We start from the raw sequence: 15064 nt of genomic DNA on the forward strand, positions 1-15064 counted from the left end.
TATTTACATTTTTCAAGTCATATAACAAGTATTGAGCTCTTGCTCTTGTTACATATAACAAGTATTACATATAACAAGTATTGTAGCTCTTGTTACAGGTAACAAGTATTGCAGCTCTTGCTACCGCTGTACTTGTTGGTATGTATTAAGGATAACATTTGTTGAAAAGGCCCTTGCCCTCTGATTTAAAGTCAGGCAGGAAAGTAATGCATGCAAAGCACGTGAGCAATGTGGTCTGGCTGTAGAGTATGTGAGAGGTAAACAAGGATATGAACTAATTATATTACCATTAGATCACAAAATCAGGTGGTAAACGCTCTAGAAGGGCGGAGATGGTGAAAATTAATGGAGGCTGGAGTTATAAGAAACTAATAAAACAATGTTTCATAGAAAAGACCCAAGTACTGTTAGACCTTAAGGAATGGGTAGAACTGAAGTTTGGTTTTCAAAATCATAGAGACAGCATAAGCCACTGATTCCCCCTTCCACTAGAAAAAGCAGCCCACAGAATGAGAGAAGATATTTGCAACACATACATCTGACAAAGTACTTCATATGGTTTGGCTCTGTGTCCCCACCCAAATCTCATGTTGAATTGTAATCCTCACATGTCAGGGGCAGGGCCTTGTGGAAGATGACTGAATCATGGGGTGGACTCCCTGCCTTGCTTTTCTTGTGATAGAGTTCTCATGAGATCTGGTCGTTTGAAAGCGTGTACCACTTCCCTCTTCGCTCACTCTCTCCCTCCCAGTCCACCATGTGAAGATTGTGCCTGCTTCTCCTTCACCTTCTGCCATGATTGTAAATTTCCTGAGGCTTCCCCAGCCATGCCTCCTGTACAGAGACTGTGGAACTGTGAGTCAATTAAACCTCTTTTCTTTATGAACTACTGAGTGTCAGGTAGTTCTTTATAGCAGTGTGAGAACAGACTAATATAGTACTCATTCCAAATATGTAAATAAACTATAGGACAACAGAAAAAGGGTGACAATTTGTAAGAAAAGTGGGCAAAGGCTTGAATGGAAAATCTACAAAAGAGATTACAGGCCAATAACCACAGGAGAAGATGTTCAACTGCATTATTCACCAGGAAAAAGCAAATTATCTTTTGCACCATCTTATACCCATTAGGATGGCTATTATAATAATAAAAAAAACAGAAAATACTAAGTGTTGGTAAGGATGTGGAGAAACTGGAATCCTTGTGCACTCTTGGTGGGAATGTAAAATGGTACAACCAATATAGAAAATAGTAAGGTGGTTCCTCAAAAAATTAAAAATACGATTGCCATATGATCCAGAAGTTTCATTTCTGGGTATAAAAACAAAAGTGAAAGTAATAACTCAAACAGATGTGGCACACCCATGTTCATAGCAGCATTATTTCCAATAGCCAAAAGGTAGAAGTAACCCAAGTGTCCATGACAGATGGATAAACAAGTGGTGGTATATACATACAATGGAATGTTATTTAGCCTTAAAAAGGAAGAAAATTGTGACACATGCTAAGACACGGATAAATCTTGAGGACATTATGCTTAGTGAAATAAGTCAGTCGCTAAACGACAAATATTGTATGATTCCACTTATATGAGATACTTAGATCAGTTAAAATCATAGAGATAGTAAATAGAATGGAGGTACCAGGCCTGGAGGGAGGAGGAAGTGAATTATTGTTTAATGGGTACAGTTTCAGTTTAAGAAGATGAAAAGAGTTCTATATGTGGACGATGGTAATGGTAGCACAATAATGTGAATAGAATTCATTCTACTGATCTGTACACTTTAAAATGGTTAAGATAGTAAGTTTTGTTATGTGTATTTTACCACAATTGAAGTTTAACCACAATGCAATATCACTATTTGCCTATTAGAATGGCAAAAATGAAAAAGAGAGAAAATACCATGTGTTACCAATCAGAACAACACATACACTGACTGCTATTAGAAGCGTAAAATAGTACAATAATTTTGGATGATGCTTGCAGTGTCTACTATAACTGAACATACACAAACCTAAGACTTCACAGCTCCACTCCTAGATATATATCCAAGTAAAAATGCTTCCATGTCTTCCCTAAAAGACTGCAAGAATGTTCATGGCACAATTCATAGTAACTCCAAACTGGAAACACCCAAATGCCTATCAAAAATAGGATGGATATTAAATGTTATATTCATGCAATGGAATATTATACAGCAGTGAGAATAAACATAATGGTAACTATTTTCAACATATGAATGAAACTCACAAACATACAGTTAAAAAATGCCAGATAAAGTGTATCCTTTGGGTAGATTATTTGAAGGGTGCCCTGGAGTAGTGTTATAGTACTGTTTCTTGATCTCAGGGCTATTTATATGGATGTGTTAACTCTGTGGAAATTCATCAAGCTATATACCTATAACTGGTGCAATTTTCTGTATTTTTGTCATAATTAAAATGAGAAAATTTGAAATCCCAACAGTTATGTGTGTGTGCATGTGTGTGTGTCTGTATGAGAGACAGTGAGTGAGAGAGACAGAGAGAGAGAAAAAATTGGCAAACTGTTAATAAAATTCATACATAAATGCAAAGGACCAAGAATAACCAAGAAAATGTTTCTTGAAGAACAACAGAATTGGAGGACATTCACTATTGGCTATCAAGTCTACAGTATATGTAATATTGGCACAAGGATAAACATATAGGTCAGTAGGCCAGAATAGAGACTCCAGAAATAGATCTATGTATGGTCAATCACTTTTTCAAATAGATGTCAAGGTAATGGGAGAAGATAATTTTTTCAAAAAATAGTGCTGGAACAACTGGACATCTGTGCAAAAAAATGAACCTCTACCCTTACATCTCTCTCTCTGCAAAAAATGAAAGGGGATCCTAACCTAAATTTAAGAGCTAAAATTATAATATTTCTAGAAGAAAATGAAGAAGTCTTTGTGACCTTGAATTAGGCAAGGAATTCTTAATTAGGACACAGAAAAGCATGAATCACAAAAGAAAAAAATGATAAATTGGACCTTATCAAAAAGTTTTTAATTTCTTTCTTTATACTACAAACTCATACACTGATAATGGGAATGTAAAATATGGTAAAGCCTTTTGGAAAACAACTTGGCAGTTTCTTAAAATTTTAAACACAAACCCACCATATGACTGAGCTATTGTACTCTTAAGTATTTATCATGGAACTTTAAATCACATGTTTACACAAACACTTGGACAAAAACGGTTTTAGCAGCTTTATTTGTAATAACCCCAAACTGGTAAAAAAACTAAATGTCCATCAGCAGAGGTATGGATTAGAAAATTGTGATGTATTCATATAATGGAATATTATTCAACAATAAAAAATAACACATCTGATACATCCAACAACAGTGAATCATGTTTAATGAAAGAAGCCAGACCACTCCCCACCACAAAAGAGCACTTACTGATAAAGCTGACCTAAGAAGCTTTGAAATGCAATATTTTGACTTGATACTACAAGGCAGACAAAACTGTATACAAACACTACACTATGGTTGGTAAATCTGTTTCTCATAGGAGCTTGGTTAGCAATTCTGAAACTCTTTTACATGTTGTGTTTTCTAAGGCTGCTGTAACAAATTACCACAGACTTGGTGGCATAAAGCCGGAGAAATTTAATCTTTCATAGTTCTGAAAACCGGAAGTCCAAAATCAAGGTGTCAGAGCTGCGGTATCTCTGAAGCCTCTAGGGGAGAATCCTTCTTTGTGTCTTCCAGCTCCTGGTGACTTCAGGTGTTTGTTGACTTGTGGCTGCTTCACTACAGTCTCTGCCTATGTCTTTTTTTTTTTTTTTTTTTATTGATCATTCTTGGGTGTTTCTCGCAGAGGGGGATTTGGCAGGGTCATAGGACAATAGTGGAGGGAAGGTCAGCAGATAAACAAGTGAACAAAGTTCTCTGGTTTTCCTAGGCAGAGGACCCTGCGGCCTTCCGCAGTGTTTGTGTCCCTGGGTACTTGAGATTAGGGAGTGGTGATGACTCTTAACGACCATGCTGCCTTCAAGCATCTGTTTAACAAAGCACATCTTGCACCGCCCTTAATCCATTCAACCCTGAGTGGATACAGCACATGTTTCAGAGAGCACAGGGTTGGGGGTAAGGTCACAGATCAACAGGATCCCAAGGCAGAAGAATTTTTCTTAGTACAGAACAAAGTGAAAAGTCTCCCATGTCTACCTCTTTCTACACAGACACGGCAACCATCCGATTTCTCAATCTTTTCCCCACCTTTCCCCCCTTTCTATTCCGCAAGACCGCCATTGTCTTCATGGCTCCTTCTCAATGAGCTGTTGGGTACACCTCCCAGATGGGGTGGTGGCCGGGCAGAGGGGCTCCTCACTTCCCAGTAGGGGCGGCCGGGCAGAGGCGCCCCTCACCTCCCGGACGGGGCGGCTGGCCGGGCGGGGGGCTGACCCCCCCACCTCCCTCCCGGACGGGGCGGCTGGCCGGGCGGGGGGGCTGACCCCCCCACCTCCCTCCCGGACGGGGCGGCTGGCCGGGCAGAGGGGCTCCTCACTTCCCAGTAGGGGCGGCCGGGCAGAGAAGCCCCTCACTTCCCCAACGGGGCGGCTGGCCGGGCGGGGGGCTGACCCCCCAACCTCCCTCCCGGACGGGGCGGCTGGCTGGGCGGTGGGCTGTCCCCCCCACCTCCCTCCCGGATGGGGCGGCTGGCCGGGCAGAGGGGCTCCTCACTTCCCAGTAGGGGCGGCAGGGCAGAGGCGCCCCTCACCTCCCGGACGGGGTGGCCGGCCGGGCGGGGGGCTGACCCCCCCACCTCCCTCCCGGACGGGGCAGCTGGCCGGGCAGAGGGGCTCCTCACTTCCCAGTAGGGGCGGCCGGGCAGAGGCGCCCCTCACCTCCCGGACGGGGCGGCTGGCCAAGCGGGGGTCTAACCCCCCACCTCCCTCCCGGATGGGGCGGCTGGCCGGGCGGGGGGCTGACCCCCCCACCTCCCTCCCGGACGAGGTGGCTGCCGGGCAGAGACGCTCCTCACTTCCCAGACGGGGTGGCTGCTGGGCAGAGGGTCTCCTCACTTCTCAGACGGGGCAGCCAGGCAGAGACGCTCCTCACATCCCGGACGGGGTGGCAGGGCAGAGGTGCTCCCCACATCTCAGACGATGGGCGGCCGGGCAGAGACGCTCCTCACTTCCCAGATGTGATGGCGGCCGGGAAGACGCGCCCCTCACTTCCTAGATGGGATGGCGGCCGGGCAGAGACGCTCCTCACTTTCCAGACTGGGCAGCCAGGCAGAGGGGCTCCTCACATCCCAGACGATGGGCGGCCAGGCGGAGACGCTCCTCACTTCCCAGACGGGGTGGCGGCCGGGCAGAGGCTGCAATCTCGGCACTTTGGGAGGCCAAGGCAGGCGGCTGGGAGGTGGTTGTAGCGAGCCGAGATCACGCCACTGCGCTCCAGCCTGGGCGCCATTGAGCACTGAGTTAACGAAACTCCGTCTGCAATCCCGGCACCTCGGGAGGCCGAGGCTGGCAGATCACTCGCGGTTAGGAGCTGGAGACCAGCCCGGCCGACACCGCGAAACCCCGTCTCCACCAAAAAATACGAAAACCAGTCAGGCGGGGCGGCGCGGCGCGCGCCTGCAATCGCAGGCACTCGGCAGGCTGAGGCAGGAGAATCAGGCAGGGAGGTTGCAGTGAGCTGAGATGGCAGCAGTACCGTCCAGCTTCGGCTCGGCATCAGAGGGAGACCATGGAAAGAGAGGGAGAGGGAGACCGTGGGGAGAGGGAGAGGGAGAGGGAGAGGGCTCAATGCAATTTCTCTGCCTCTGTCTTTACCTGGTCTTCTCCTCTTGCCTCTATGTTTCTCTTCTCTGCGTGTCTCTTATAAGGATACTTGTCATTGGATTTAGGGCCCACCGGGATATCTAATGTAAATGAATCTTAAGATCCTTGATTATGTCTGTGAAGGCCCCTTTTCTAAATAAGGTTACATTCACAGCTTCCAGTGGTTAAGACATATATTTTTGAGGATCACCAATCAACCTAATACACATGTATATAAAATGAGTAAGTGCTTTGCAAACACTGTCACTGCCCAGAGCCCCTGACACCAGCCATAGTCAACCCCACCATGCTCTTTGACATCACTGTCAGTGGCGAGTCCTTGGGCCACATTTCCTTAGATCCATTTGCAGACAAAGTTATTAATACAAAGACAGCAGAAAATTTTCATGCTCTGAGCACTGGAGAGAAAGAATTTGGTTATTAAGAGTTCTTGCTTTCACAGTATTATTCCAGGATTTATGTGTCTGGGTGGTGATTTCACATGCCATAATGGCACTGGTGGAAAGTCCATCTATGCGGAGAAATTTGATGATGAGAGCGTCATCCTGAAGTATACAGGTTCTGGCATCTTGTCCATGGCAAATGCTGTACTCAACACAAATGGTTCCCATTTTTTCATCTGCACTGCAAAGACTGAGTGGTTGGTAGGCAAGCATGTGGTCTTCGGCAAGGTGAAAGCGGGCACTAATAAGGTGGAAGCCATGGAATGCTTTGGGTCCAGGAATGGCAAGACCAGCAAGAAGATCATTGCTGACTGTGGAAAACGCTAATAAATTTGAATTGTGTTTTATGTTAACCACAAGAGAATTGCTTCTGTAGCTCAGGAGAGCACCCCTCCAACCCATTTGCTCACAGTATCCTATAATCTTTGTGCTATCTCTGCTATTCTTTAGGTTCCATATTTTCCTTATTCCCTTCCATGTCTAGCTGGATTACGCAGTTACATTTATGATCATGAAATAAAAACTAAATAACAAAAAATAAAAAATAAAAATTGAATAAGAAAATACATTGTAAATAATGAGAGCCAGGTTTCTCACTGACATGAGAAAGAAGTTACAAATAAGCAAGAGCAAAAGGTTAGAATGACCCCTGTGGTGCTGGATTAGAGTCACATTTATCAGCATGAATTTATATTAATATGTATACAGATATATGAGCATAAATACAGGTATTGTAGATACATGGGTTAGTATACATACATATATCTCCTACCCCTGTTCACTAACAGAAGCTGAAGCAATGACACTCAAGTAGTAACAAGTAGACATACTACTTAGATCTTTATTTCTAAATACCTTTTTTTTGTTTGTTTGTTTGAGATGGAGTCTCACTCTGTCACCCAGGCTGTAGTGCAGTGGCATGATCTTGGGTCACTGCAACCTCTGCCTCCCAGGTTCAAGCAATTCTGCCTCAGCCTCCCGAGTAGCTGGGATTACAGCCACGCACCACCATGCCCTGCTAACTTTTGTATTTTTAGTAGAGATGGGGTTTCACCATGTTGGCCAGGGTCTCAAACTTGTGACTTCAGGTGATACACCCGCTTCGGCCTCCCAAATCTAAATACCTTTTTCCAACAAACAGATCCAGTGCTCCTTAAAGAAATAGTTGTTTCTAGATCTAGAGCAGAGTAAATACAATATGAGCCTGGAGCATCTTACAGTGCCAGAAAGGAAGTGTCCACAAAAAAACTGTATAGAGATGGAAATTAGATTAGTGAATGCCTATGGCTGAGATTGAGAATGGGAAAATGACTGCAAATGAAGATGAGGCTTCCTTTCGGGATGGTGGAAGTATTCTACAATTAGCTTGTCCTATTAGTTTTACAACTCTGTAAATATACTAAAATTCATATTGATACCATGTACCTCCTGATGTGATGAGTATGAAAGTTGAATATGTGCATACACGTCAATAAATTTTATGGTATATAAATTATACCTCAACAAAGCTGATTAAGAAGAAAGTGCTCTATAAAACAAACAAAAAAAAGGCCAGGCACAGTGGCTCACACCTGTAATCCCAGCACTTTGGGAGGCCGAGGCAGGGGGATCACGATGTCAGGAGATCAAGACCATCCTGGCTAACACGGTGAAACCCCCATCTCTACCAAAAATACAAAAAATTAGCCAGGTGTGGTGGCACACACCTGTAGTCCCAGCTACTTGGGAGGCTGAGGCAAGAGAATCGCTTGAACCGGGGAGGCGGAGGTTGCAGTGAGCCAAGATCGCGCCACTGCGCTCCAGCCTGGGAAACAAAGCGAGCTTCCATCTCAAAAAAAAAAGAAAGAAAGAAAAAAAGGATGGTGTATATTGAAGACACACAAGAACCAACTGAAAGTGCTACCAATGGCCAAAGTTGGAACGATTTGAGCAACAAATTACGTAATGGTAGTATTGGGTTAAAGCCCCAAAATAGAATCTTCGTGATATTCATGACTCTATACTGACATACATACATAAATGGGTAAGAAGGGACAAATCTTCCTTACAGAAGAATTGTAAGTACTAAATATAGAAGGAATGAGAGAAATAGAAAATCACCATTAGAACACCACAGTAATAGCTACTATGAGCAAGATCCACTGATGAATGCTAAAATTAGTGAGTGAAACTTTTAGGATGAGTGAGATATCTGCATAACCTCAAAGTATTTCCTTCTAAATATTTTTTAATTACTGTGGTCATTTAACATAAGCCTATAAAGTCTTTCATATACCCTCCTCCAGAGGTAGAGTTTAACTCTTTTCCCTTGAGTGTAGGCTGGACTTAGTGACTTGCTGCTAATGAACAGAATATGAGAAGGGAAAAATAGCAAGAGAAGAGTGGCAAGCACGACCTTGAAAGTGGGTCAAAGTTAGCATCAACAGTAATAAGTCATGTTGATATAATGTGCCTGCTGATACGTGATAAATATGTATCTTTGGGGTTTATTCGTTTGTTTGTTTGTTTGTTTTGAGACACAGTCTTGTTCTGTTGCCCAGACTGGAATCCAGTGGCGTGATCTCAGCTCACTGCAACTTCTGCCTCCTAGGTTCAAGCAATTCTCATGCCTCAGCCTCCTGAGTAGCTGGGACTACAGGCACTCGCCACCACGCCTAGCTAATTTTTTTTTTTGTATATTTAGTAGAGACAGGGTTTCACCATGTTGCCCAGGCTAGTCTTGAGCTCCTATGATGTGATATATATCAAATCTCCCAAAGCTGATCGTATCCATACCCTAGGACCTATTCATTCCAACCATAGGTATACATGCAACAAAAACGTGTTCACATTTTTTGCACCAAAAAACCTTTAAAAGAGGCTGAAAAACAGCATTATTTATAATAGCCCAATAAGTAATACCTAGCTCAGAAGACTATTTTGAGGACTAAATAAAGACTATTTTGAGGACTATATAATATATATATAAAATATACAAAGTAGGACCACAGGCTCTGGTACAATAGACAATAAAAACCTGTCATCATCATCATCATCATTATAATAAACAAGGGGGGCTGGGTGAGGTGCCTCACACCTGTAATCCCAGCACTTTGGGAGGCCAAGGATCACCTGAGGTCACGAGTTCAAGACTAGATTGGCCAACATGGTGAAGCCCCATCTCTACTGAAAATAAAAAATTACCTGGGTGTGGTGGCAGACGCCTGTAATCCCAGCTACTTGGGAGGCTGAGGCATGAGAATCGCTTGAACCTGGGAGGCAGAGGTGGCAGTGAGCTGAGATCATGCCACTGTACTCCAGCCTGGGGGATAGAGCAAGACTCTGTCTCCAAAAATACAAGGAGAACCTTCCTTTTAACTCTGGGCCATTCTTTGTTGCATATGCCTCCAAAGCAGCTCAGCTTGGGTAAATCTCACAAAGTCCCACTTGACTGTGTCTGCTTTTAGCCTCTCCAAAGAGGTTCAAAATCAGCCAAAAAAGAAGACATGCCATCCTATCTCTATTCATCAGCTCAACACAAAAGATCCCATTTGTGTGTGTGGCCAAAACTGCCCTTCTCCCTGCTCCCCTAGGTGAAGTAAGGATGTGAAGAAGCCATGGATTGGGTAGGAAGCTTTGAAAATGGCATCTTCCAAGGTTAACTAATTAGAAGATATTGTGCTTGTCATGTCACTCAAGCTCAAGCAGAAGATAGGCTCTAGTCATTATGTGGTGATATAAGCATAAAAATAGAATAAGTTTAAATTGAAACAAGTGGTGTTTATGAAGGGTTATGAGCTTCTAACTAATGAGTTAACAAAAAGTATAGAATAATTGGATTGTTAATTAGCACCAGGGGTCAGTTGCATCACCAAATAAAAAAGAGGTCCATTCATGTATTCCAAAACGATAAATTTCCTAAATGTCCTACAGAGGTTTGCTAAGCACACAGACTGAGGTAATGAAACTCTGGTGGTTCCAGCAAAGGCAATAAAGTACCAATTAAGAACATATATGTTGTTTAAAACCCTAATATGACAGATCAATCTACCCCAATATAGGGTAATGTATTATATCATCTTGACCAAGTGAGACTTTAAAATACATTATTTCAGAAAACAAACACCAAGTTCTGGGGGCAAACTAAAATCTAGAGAAAGGAGTTGACTTTAAAAAGTTTAAGCAACCTAACAACAAAGTTTAATAATAAGAAAGAGAGGCTCACTATTGTCTTAGGTTTAAGTCACTTTAGAAGAAAAAACTGAATTTTGTGTAATCCCAGCACTTTGGGAGGCTGAGGTGAGAGAATCACGAGGTCAGGAGTTTGAGACCAGCCTGGCCAACATGGTGAGACCCCATCTCTACTAAAAATACCAAAAATTAGCTGGATGTAGTGGTGGGTGCCTGTAATCCCAGCTACTCAGGAGGCTGAGGCAGGAGAATCACTTGAACCTGGAAGGTGGAGGTTGCAGTGAGCCGAGATCATGCCACTGCACTCCAGCCTGGGCGAGAGAGTGAGACTCCATCTAAAAAAAAAAAAAGAAAAAAAATCCAGGACCCCAGGGAATTTGGGGTTGAGTAAAAATTACTACCCAGAAGGTATCCAACTAATAGTACTGAAACATTAGGAAGAAATCAAAATAAGTTTATCTCTAATCCTAGAAAGGTATAAAACAACTTTAAGGAAGAAATAAATTCACCACATGGTACTTGATGTTTGGAATAGCTTAAGGTTAAATGTTGTAATAAGTTTTGTTGTTTTATCTACAAAATGCATTTTGTGTATTTTGTATTTTAGGGTGTTGAAATGTTCAAAAGAATCAGACATACTAAATTTGCAATTGCTGTTTAAAGGAATTTAATCAAATTTTGTATCAATACCTAAATGCTCACTCCACTGACATTAAGGTTCATATAGTTGTGAGTGTTCCTCTCTATGCAAAAACTCTCTCAGATATTAAAGGCTAATCTACATGCCAGCAAACTCAGTCTCTGCAGAGAGAAGGACCGTGACTCAAAATGCACCCTGTGTGCTGGGAAGATTTCTGTCTTAGTGTGCTTGGGCTGCTATATCAAGTACCACAGACTGGGGGATTTAAACAACAGAAATTTACTTCCTCACAATTATAGCAGCTAGAAGTCTGACATCAAGGTGTCGACAAGATTACTTTCTTCTGAGGTTTTTCTCCTTGGCTTGTAGATGGCCATCTTCTCTCTGTAGTAATACATGGTTTTTCCTCTGTGCCTATCTGTCTCCTAATGTCCTCCTCTTGTAAGGACACCTGTTATATTGGATTAGGGCCCACCCATATGAGCTCATTTTACCTTAATTACCTCTTTACAGGCCCTGGCTCTATAGTCACATCTTTAAGGTACTGGATGGGTGTTAGGATTTCAACATACGTGTGAATTTTGGGGAGCACAATTCAGCTCATAATGATTTCCAAGAACCAAGAGACTGAGGGCTCAAACACGGTGGGCAGAAGAACCCAGCCTTGGAAAGGATCTGCGATGGAAACTCTGGGGGTATAGAAAAGGAATTGAATGATATGAGGAGCAGAAATCAGAGAGGAGGGTGTATTCTGAGGAAGCGAGAGAGGAGCCCTAAGGGTTGTGGTACAGAGGCCCCTGTCTGCACATTGGTCATCATAATCTCAATGCCCAGGTTGTACTCAAGAACAATTCAATCAGAATGTCTGGGGGTGAAACCTGGGCATCAGTAACTTTTAAAGCTCCCCAAGTGATTCCAACTGTGCAGCCAAGGTTGAAAACCTAAAGGTTTGATCACAAGGCCTTCAGCTCCAGTACCCTACACAAAGAAAGTTAGACTAGAGGATGGAACTTTCTGACCTCTTGCTCTGCAAAAGGTGGGGACGAATGGCCCCCACAGCCACACCATAGTAAATGGCAGGTGTCTTGATCATCTTCACTCTGACCCAGAGGGTCGTCTGAAAGAGCCTCTGGTTGTAATGACTCCTACTAAGGAATACTAAATCTGACATTCCTGTCTCCCTTGACTCTTTCTAGGCACTTTACCCCTGATCTTGAGCTTCAGGGTTTTTCCATAGCTGTGTCCAACCCCCACCCACACTCTCCCCACCCTCTATCCCCAAAAAGAAAGAAAAAGAGGAAGTGGGAAAGTGTGTTTAATATATTTGCAGATGTACATATTCACAAATATGTTGGGAATGTTTGAACCATGTTAATTGGGTGAATACTTTGACCCAATCCTTCAGGAATATTGAATCATGGGAATACTGTACTTAGAACAACACAATATTACCATGGGCCTCTCTGCCCTGCGCAAATATTAGTCTTTAACTGGAATGACCAAAAACAGATGTTTCATATCTAGAATGTTTTCTCACAGAGAGTTTCAATAGAAATATTTTAGCCCCTCAGATACATCCAAATAAAATATTTGGTCTTGAAACATTCTATTTTAAAAGTCAGTGAGTTGTGGCTTCATTATAGCAGAAGAAGCATGAATCAGAGACCTGTTTTCATTTGTCACCTTCAGGTTAAGCAAGAGTGAACAGTGAAAAGTGATAATATTCTGAACTCTTGTGATTCGGAGATGATTTTTTTAAAAACATGCATCCTCATGTAATAAACCTGAGAAACGCCAGTGACATTTGCTATAAAACATGCATGGTGCCTCCTTTCATGCTTATTTGCATTATAAAACCAGAAGTGACTTTTGATTAGAAAAAATTGTCCCTGGGATATACTAAAACCATTGCATGTAGCCAAATTTTAGTCACATCTTCAAAGAAACATGTATCACTTTAAAAAAGACCTAATATGGCCAAAATGTTAGTATTATTGATATGGCATATTCAAAATAAACTACAGGAAAAAAACATGGAAAGTAAAAATATTATACAACAATGCCTCTCAAATTTTAATTTGCATAAGAACCACCTGGGGGATCTTGCTAATTCTGATTCTGGGAGGGCCCAATATTCTGCATTTCTAACAAGCTCCCAGGGGATGCTGTTGCTGCCAGTCTCTGGCAAAGGCTCTGAAAGCTTGATTTCTTCCGTATTAATTATGCCCACTCTAAAGGTAAAGCCTTGGTTCTTCGCTAACATTTTCATCAGCTTTGAACAGTCCTGACAGTTACAACTTTATATTACCACCCCTCTTTTTTTTTTTTTTAAACTCCTGCGGGATCTCTTCTTGAACAAATTTTCCCTTACCATCACTGTTTTACTTGATTATATGGCCTATAAGGACAAAAACTGCATAAGGGTTATGAACTCTCATTATTAATGAGCCAACAGACTTCTCCCCAGTGTAGGACTGAAAGTCTACTAGTAAGAAAATGTTTAGTAATGATCACCACATCACCTCCTGTAATGGTAATGGCAACTCCTGCTGACTACTTACTATTTGTCAGACATAATGGTGATTTATTTAAGTCATCTTAATTAAATGTTAAAATAAATCAATGAAGTATTTATTTTATTTAGCAAACACTTATATAATGCTTTCCACATATAGGCATTATTTTGAGTGCTTTACAAATATTCACTCAATTAATCCACATAAATCATATAAGGTTGGTGTTACTCATCTTACAGATAAGAAAGTTAAGGCATGGAGAAGGTGAGTACTTGCCTAAAGTTATTTAGTTAGGAGATGGTTTGATTGAACCTACGTAGTTTGGCACTTAATCATCTTCCTAAACAGAGGAAGGAGCGGGTCGCTCTGTCGCTCAGGCTGGAGTGCAGTGGCGCTATCTCGGCTCACTGCAAGCTCCGCCTCCCGGGTTCACGTCATTCTCCTGCCTCAGCCTCCCGAGTAGCTGGGACTACAGGCACCTGCCACCACGCTTGGCTAATTTTTTGTATTTTTAGTAGAGACGGGGTTTCACCATGTTAGCCAGGATGGTCTCAATCTCCTGACCTCGTGATCCGCCCGCCTCGGCCTCCCAAAGTGCTGGGATTACAGGCGTGAGCCACCGCGCCCGGCCAATAATCACATTTCTAACAGATCACCTAAGAACACTGGAATTCAACAAAGAAATGAGAGTAGACACCTAAGACAAAGGAGAGGGGAGTGAGGTAGTCAGCTCAGGGAAGACAGCATCAGCTGGGAGTCTGCAGAGGCTCCTCAATGTGGGGAAAGAGTAAGTGACTCCCAGTGATCTATATTCTCACTGCAGACTCTCCCAATCCTAGCCATGGGAGAGCCCCTCAACTCATGAGGGCCCTGAGACTAACACAGGGATCTGCCTGGAGACTGCATAACAGGATTGCTTCAGAGAGGGGTCCCACAGATGCCTGGAGTCCTAAGCAGCTACAGCAAAGTGCCATTTTGAGAGTCCAGCTCCCACCAGCCTGCATCCTGCCCTGGGGCTCAGTGGCCCTTTCATCTCCATATCCATAGAGCCCCACTGACATACCTTGCATGCAGCCAGGTGCTGCTGCTAGTTGCTGCCACCAGGGCTGAAGTGCAAACTATTGGGAACAATCTTGCCACTCCCAGTAGCATGGCTGCTTTGAAAGCACCCTGAGGACAGGCTATCCTCCTTAAATCTGCCACCAAGGGCCCAAGTTTGTATGCCCCCCTGCCACACATTTAAGACTGCAGCCACTGAAAGCAACCCTGCTCTTCACAGGAGCAGAGTTGCAGCATAGCCGCAGCTTCCCCCTACTTGAGCATTTCAGCCAAAGGCCTGGTGATCATCTCACACCTGCCTACCACAGCTAGCACCTGCATGCACCTCTAAGGGGCCTGAGGACAGGTCTACATGGCCCAGCTCATATCCACCAGTGCCCAGGCATGCCATTCAGGAACCTGGGG

General features: G+C 43.2%; 1 pseudogene; it reads left to right on the forward strand.

Annotated features, from left to right (window-relative positions):
• The first annotated feature begins 1705 nt into the window (after nucleotides 1-1705).
• On the forward strand, nucleotides 1706-6732 carry LOC101147083 (peptidyl-prolyl cis-trans isomerase A-like; annotated as a pseudogene).
• The last annotated feature ends 8332 nt before the right edge of the window (nucleotides 6733-15064 follow it).

Source organism: Gorilla gorilla, chromosome 2, assembly GCF_029281585.2.
Source record: "Gorilla gorilla gorilla isolate KB3781 chromosome 2, NHGRI_mGorGor1-v2.1_pri, whole genome shotgun sequence".
Classification (NCBI taxonomy): domain Eukaryota; kingdom Metazoa; phylum Chordata; class Mammalia; order Primates; family Hominidae; genus Gorilla; species Gorilla gorilla.